Raw genomic sequence first — 6000 nt, forward strand, 5'->3', positions numbered from 1 at the left:
TGAACCAATCCGCTAAAGACATCTGACAATAGGCGTAGTCCGCCAAAGCACGCACAGAAGACGCGAGGGTCAACTCCAAAGAATTATGTAGATAATATCACCGATAGATACAGATAAGAGAATAGCCACTTAGGCTTATAAGCTAGAGATAGCATCCTAGGGTTGTATATTCCACAATGAATATAAATGACAGTAATTGCAGTTAACATGCATCAAATAGAATTAACAAGTATCAAACACACTCAGCAACTAAGTCAGTATGCATGTTGCATGAGAAGCAAATGACGGTTAACCCAGTTAACCAAATGCATTCCGGAAAGGATGGACATCAACGGATCAGCCCTAGCACCAGCCACGGTGGGACCATTTCGGCCCGCGTGCCTCTTACACCACACAAAGGTAGCCAGATCAGCATAAAACCCGAAGGCCTGCCATTTCGGTCTGCTACTAAGAGTCACTTAACAACGCTCTTACGCGGAAATCCGGGTCTTATGACCATTTTGGAATCCACCGTGGTCCGGAGTTCGTCCCGTGTTAATACCTCAAAATGAGTGCATGAATGCAAAGTGATTAGCCAAACAACGTCTCCGACCTCACTCGACACGTCGCCACGTGTTCTAGCTAACTTATTGTCTCTAAAAAGAATACCCTAAGGTAAAAGTCGATTCTGCGACAAAATACAATTAATCATAAAAAGAGTGCAATCACTCATGATAACTCTTCGAGTCATCTATACTTTCACGAAGTCTCACGCTTCAGTGAAATCTCACACATTCACAAAGTCTCACGCTTCAGTGAAGTTTTATGCTCTCACGAGGTCTCACGCCTCAGTGAATTTACACACTTGCACGAAGTCTCACGCTTCAGTGAAGTTTCATGCTATTCACGAGGTCTCACGCCTCAGTGAAGATTCACGCTTTCACAAGGTCTCACGCCTCAGTGAAGCTTCTCGCTTTCACAAGGTCTCACGCCTCAGTGAATTTCTCGACTCATCCCTTGGATGGCTAAATAAACTGTTCAACGAGCGAAGGAGTATCAACATACTCAGAAACTTACTAGTTTTCTCAACTCTTGGATCCGACGACACTTCTCGTTTTCCAAAACTAAGATTTGACTCCTAAGCTTTTCCTTCGAGATTGTTATCATTATTCAAAGATTTAGAGGTTGGTTAATGTCTTATGAGTTTTCCTTACAAAATAGATTCCATTTAGTCTTATTGCAAATCTTATGAGTTTTCAAGATCTCCTAATCCCAAACAACTCCCAGAGAATGTCTCGATCCACTAAAAACAAGAACAAGGCCCGAACTCTGTTCGTCCTGTCAAACCTTCTAAAAAAAAACTCTCATAAAAATTCGACATGACTTGCCCGTTATTCTCACTCCTCAGTACCACAGATATATATGAAAAAGGCATAGTTAAATCAGCACAATCAACCAACATGTCATATATATATCAACACATCCTAACATAACCACTTAGCACTTAGCATATAAGCAAGTATCACACATCCTAGATTAACCATTTAGCACATACCATGTAATTCAATCTCAAAAACAGTCAGTAGATGAATCATCCACATAGTCAGCCGAAGCCTCAGAAAACATTTTTCCTAATCAAACACAAACAAGTGCATAAACAGTAAATCAAGTCGAAAGCGTCGACACCTAAGAATTAACTAAGGATTCAGTGAGAAGCCCTCACCTGTAGATTCTCCAGGGTTCTCTTCGAATGCTCCTACACAATCAGCTCCTTGATCTTCAGGAAATTCTTCAAAAGAACCTTTAGAGTAAAACCACAGAATTCCATCAAAATCTATCAGAAACTCAGTAATCAATACTCACTAAGGTTACACGAAGTAGCATATACTCCGAGGTACGATAATCTAGCGCGAAAGGACAAGTTTTCGAAAAAGAATTTTCTTCCTCCTCCTAGGGTAGTCTCGGCCACTTTTGGTAATTAGGTGGGTCGATTTTTCTTCGATCAAACTTGGTTCCTAGGTTAACATTAGCCGTAACTAAGGGTATTCTAAACTCGGAAAAATTATCGGATCGAAAACTGTCGCAGGGGTATTTTGGTCAATATTTTTAGCTCCGAATTTCAAAACTGAAATTTCGAAAAGCAAATTGGATGGGGACGTCACCAACGACGTTTATGACGACTAATCCTACTAGCACTAAGCTAAGGCGATAGTTTTCAGTCCAAAGGACGGAACTTTGTCTCAAAATGGGTATTTTAAGCAGAATTGAAACTCGACGGTAGTTTTTCGAGAATCGGCGCAGTATTATTCGCTTAACATGCTCAGGAGCACGTAGGGAAGATGTTTAGGTAGAAAAATGGAATTATCTGGATAGTTTTGCAAAAACCTCAAAACTATGAGTACAGAAAGACATAGTGAAAAGCTACGGAAACGACGATCAGAGGTAAGGATTAGCGACTATACCTCGATACCTTCACGTAGCAACTGTTGAATCAACGATCAAGCAAGAAATGAACAAAATCTCTTCTTCCTCCTCCTCCAATGAAGCTCGCGGCCTTGAGAGAGAAATGGGTGAGTTTTTGTGATTTTTCTCATCTTTCTTGCTATATATAGAGGATGGAAAACGCGGGAAAATGAAAGTTTCGCGATTCCGATTTTTCCAGCTTCATTCTCCGTGAATTCTAAGATATGTTTTGGCGAAAGAATTCCAAAACTAACAAGAGGTTTCTTGTATTTTAGGTGACTAATGCAAAGTCGGTGTAAAACTATTTTACCCGATAAGTTACTTTTTGCATTGGATGGCGGAAAAGAAAACTTCCTTCTGAAGAAAGATTGAAAACATCAAGAGAAATGGGTGTATGCGTGTGGAATCTTCATTTGAAGCTCCGAATAGAAAAAGTCTTCATCGATCGTTTATTCTAGGTTTCTTGAACTATCAGAGTTTTAGTTTCGGCAAACTTCCGACGATTGGAATCGGACGTTCGTGCATTCTAGGTTTTCGCCTTGGAAGACTTGTTATATAAGGATTAAGAGAAGTTCTATCATTTCTCTGAAGCTTTTTGGAATTAGCTTCCATCGTGTCTTTAAGTGTAAATTGGCTATTTACTAGTGTTTTTGCCCTAGGTTTAAGCGTATATCGATCGTGCTATAACTTTTATCGATTTTGATGCAATCCTTAGACTTTTCCTGAACTTTCTCCTTCACAAATTTATTCCATTCAATAAGCTCTTGTTCAGGTTTCCCTTCACGATACATCAAACCTAATCGCGAATAAGTATTTTATTCACTTTGTATAAACTTACAAAAACTTGGGTCTTACAAGTTTTTTTTAAATAAAATCTGAATAGTTATTTTATTTTCAAATAAAAGAAGATAAGGAAAAGATTTGAGGAAAACCCTAGTTGGGCTTGAGAGGAGCCGCCGACCACATAGGGGGTTTGGGGGAGTTTATTTTGTTTTAATCCTTTTAATTAGTGATTAATTAAATTAATTAGTAGGCTTGGGCTAGGAAATAAGGAGAAAAGAAAAGAAAACCCTAGCCCATGTGAGTGTGTGTGCCGTGAAGTTGCAAGGGAAAAAGGGGAATCCTTATTTTTTCTACACAACTTGATCATCAGAGAGAAAACCTCTTCTACTTTCACGTGAAAACTTCAGCAGAGAAAAGAGAAGAAAAGAAAGAAGAGAGAAAGGGAGAAAGAGGGTCGTGAGCGAGAGAGAGAGAGAGGAGATCGAGCGAGAGAGAGCGAGAGAGATAGCGAGAGAAGGAGAGAGCTCGAGTGGGGGAGAAGAAAGAGGGCTGGACAGCAGCTTGTTGGAGTCTCTTTTCATCAGAAACCTCTACTTTCTCATCAAGTTTAGCCAAGGTAAGGGCTGGTTTAGGAAAAGGGTAGAGTATATAGGTTTTGCCATGAATCTTGTTGAAGAAAGCTAAGCTTTTGATGTGATTTGCATGAGGTTTTGTGAAGTTGTTGGTTGTTGTATTTTTTTGCCATGAATACCATGATTCTTAATCCTTACTTGATGTACCTTGCATGGCTATATGATCTTATGTATTAATCCCATGATTAGTTGCTAAATTTGACTTGTTTTTCACATGTTTTACCATGAAAGTTGATGAATGTTTGGATCTGGATTTTTGGGTGAATATGTTGATTGATTGGCTGGTCATAGGCTTGTGGTGATGAAAGGAAAGAAAGAAAGAAAGAAAAAATAGAAACCCTAGAGCCCTTTTTGGATTCGACCGTACCCTATTCTTGGGGTTTCAGTGCGTTCTTTTTTTCATTTCATGCACAAGTTCGCTTGACGTTTGCTTGATGAAATTGCTATGAGTTATATGTTGAAAAGCATGTGAATGTGATTATGATTATTGATGTAACATGTATATTGCCTGACTGAGATATTGTTACAAGGGTCGCTCATCCAGCTGTAATTCCCACTAGTGTTGTGTATATCTTATATCGTTGATATTTCATTATTCGACGTTGAATTTGTTAAGACTCTAGGTTGACTAATTAGAGCCATGAACAAAGAGAATTGAGAACTTAATCGCTTGCAAGTAAAATGAGAACTAAATGGAACATAGGTCTAGTTGTGACTATGGACCATGAGAACGATGGTGTTGTTAGAGACAAACGGTTACTTGCACGCGAGGGTGTTGGATTGACTATATGTCATCCTGAGAATTAAGGGTTGTACTGTGTGTCCCCTTGGGATTGACTGCGCGTCTCCCTGAGAACTGAGGGTTGTACTGAGTGTCCCCTCGAGAATTGTACATCTGCGGATGTTCGAGATTGGCAGAGGTGTTGCGGTGGTTGTCTGATATGAGGATCGTTAGTCTAACCGAATACCTAGGTGACTAACTGTTATATAAAACTCTGTTAAAGCCAAGAGAAACTTTATGACGTGATTATTATATTCTTATATTTTGTATGTAACCTCACCCTTGCTTGTTTGTTTTGTGTTTTGTAGGGCGGGTAGATGGTTCTGACGAAGATGTCAACGTCGAGCTATTCCTGGGAACTGACCCTGAGTGATGAAGCGTGTAACGCCCCGATTTCTCGAGGGTCACTTTAGTAACCTTTTTCCAAAAATGTGTGTAAATTTTCGTTGAAATAAAACTTTTCAATAACATTGCTTACAAATAAAAAGTAGTAACATGAGAAATAGGCTAAATAATTCATTTTATTAATAAAAGCTTTGGAAGCGTACAATGATTCTTTCAAATTAAAACATAATGATTAAACTAGTGTTCGACCGCTCCCGAGCCAACACGACAAGAAGGTCTCTAGGTTAGGTTCGAACCCTATAACCAAACTCAGCTCACCCCCCAAGTACAGACTCAATTATCACACTCAATACCCGACTCATAGACCGCGTGCCCTCCAAGTCCTCCTCCAACTCTCGCATCATATCGTCTCGCATCCTCTGCTCTCGCCAATCCCATAGCTGAACCATCAGTCGCGCGGTCGATGTCTCGAGCCTTGCCATCGTCCATATCAAGCAGATATAGGTTCGCATCTCGACTGATCACACACATGCTTGTTGTCTAGGCGTTAAGAGCCCCAAACAACAAACAGCAAACAAGCAAACAAGCAAGGGTCAACTTCTAACACACACACATCATAAGTAGGGTATACTACCCTATCAATCACAAGTTCTTCACTATGCTAACATTCATAAATATGGGAACTATATTAAGTTCTAAGGTTCACAAGTATAAGGAACTATCTCATAATTCTAAGTTTCACAAGTATAGAGAACTATCTCATAGTTTATTGTTAGTCAATGCTCGTGCACATGCATGCAGCCGCTTTGGATATCTATAAGCCAATCCTTCATGGAAAGGCTGGACGAACACGACTCCACGATCGGGGCTGGACCTCTCCAACGCACCGCTGCCTAACAGCTTGATGATCGGTGTTGGACCTCTCCAACGCACTGCCGTTTCACGTTCGTCCTTTGTTCAGGTCCATCCCCTGAACGTCACCACTGACTAGCCCAGTCCAGGTCACCAGTCGTGGCC

This window comes from Lotus japonicus, unplaced genomic scaffold, assembly GCF_012489685.1.
Source record: "Lotus japonicus ecotype B-129 unplaced genomic scaffold, LjGifu_v1.2 AP022635.2".
In the NCBI taxonomy this organism is placed as follows: domain Eukaryota; kingdom Viridiplantae; phylum Streptophyta; class Magnoliopsida; order Fabales; family Fabaceae; genus Lotus; species Lotus japonicus.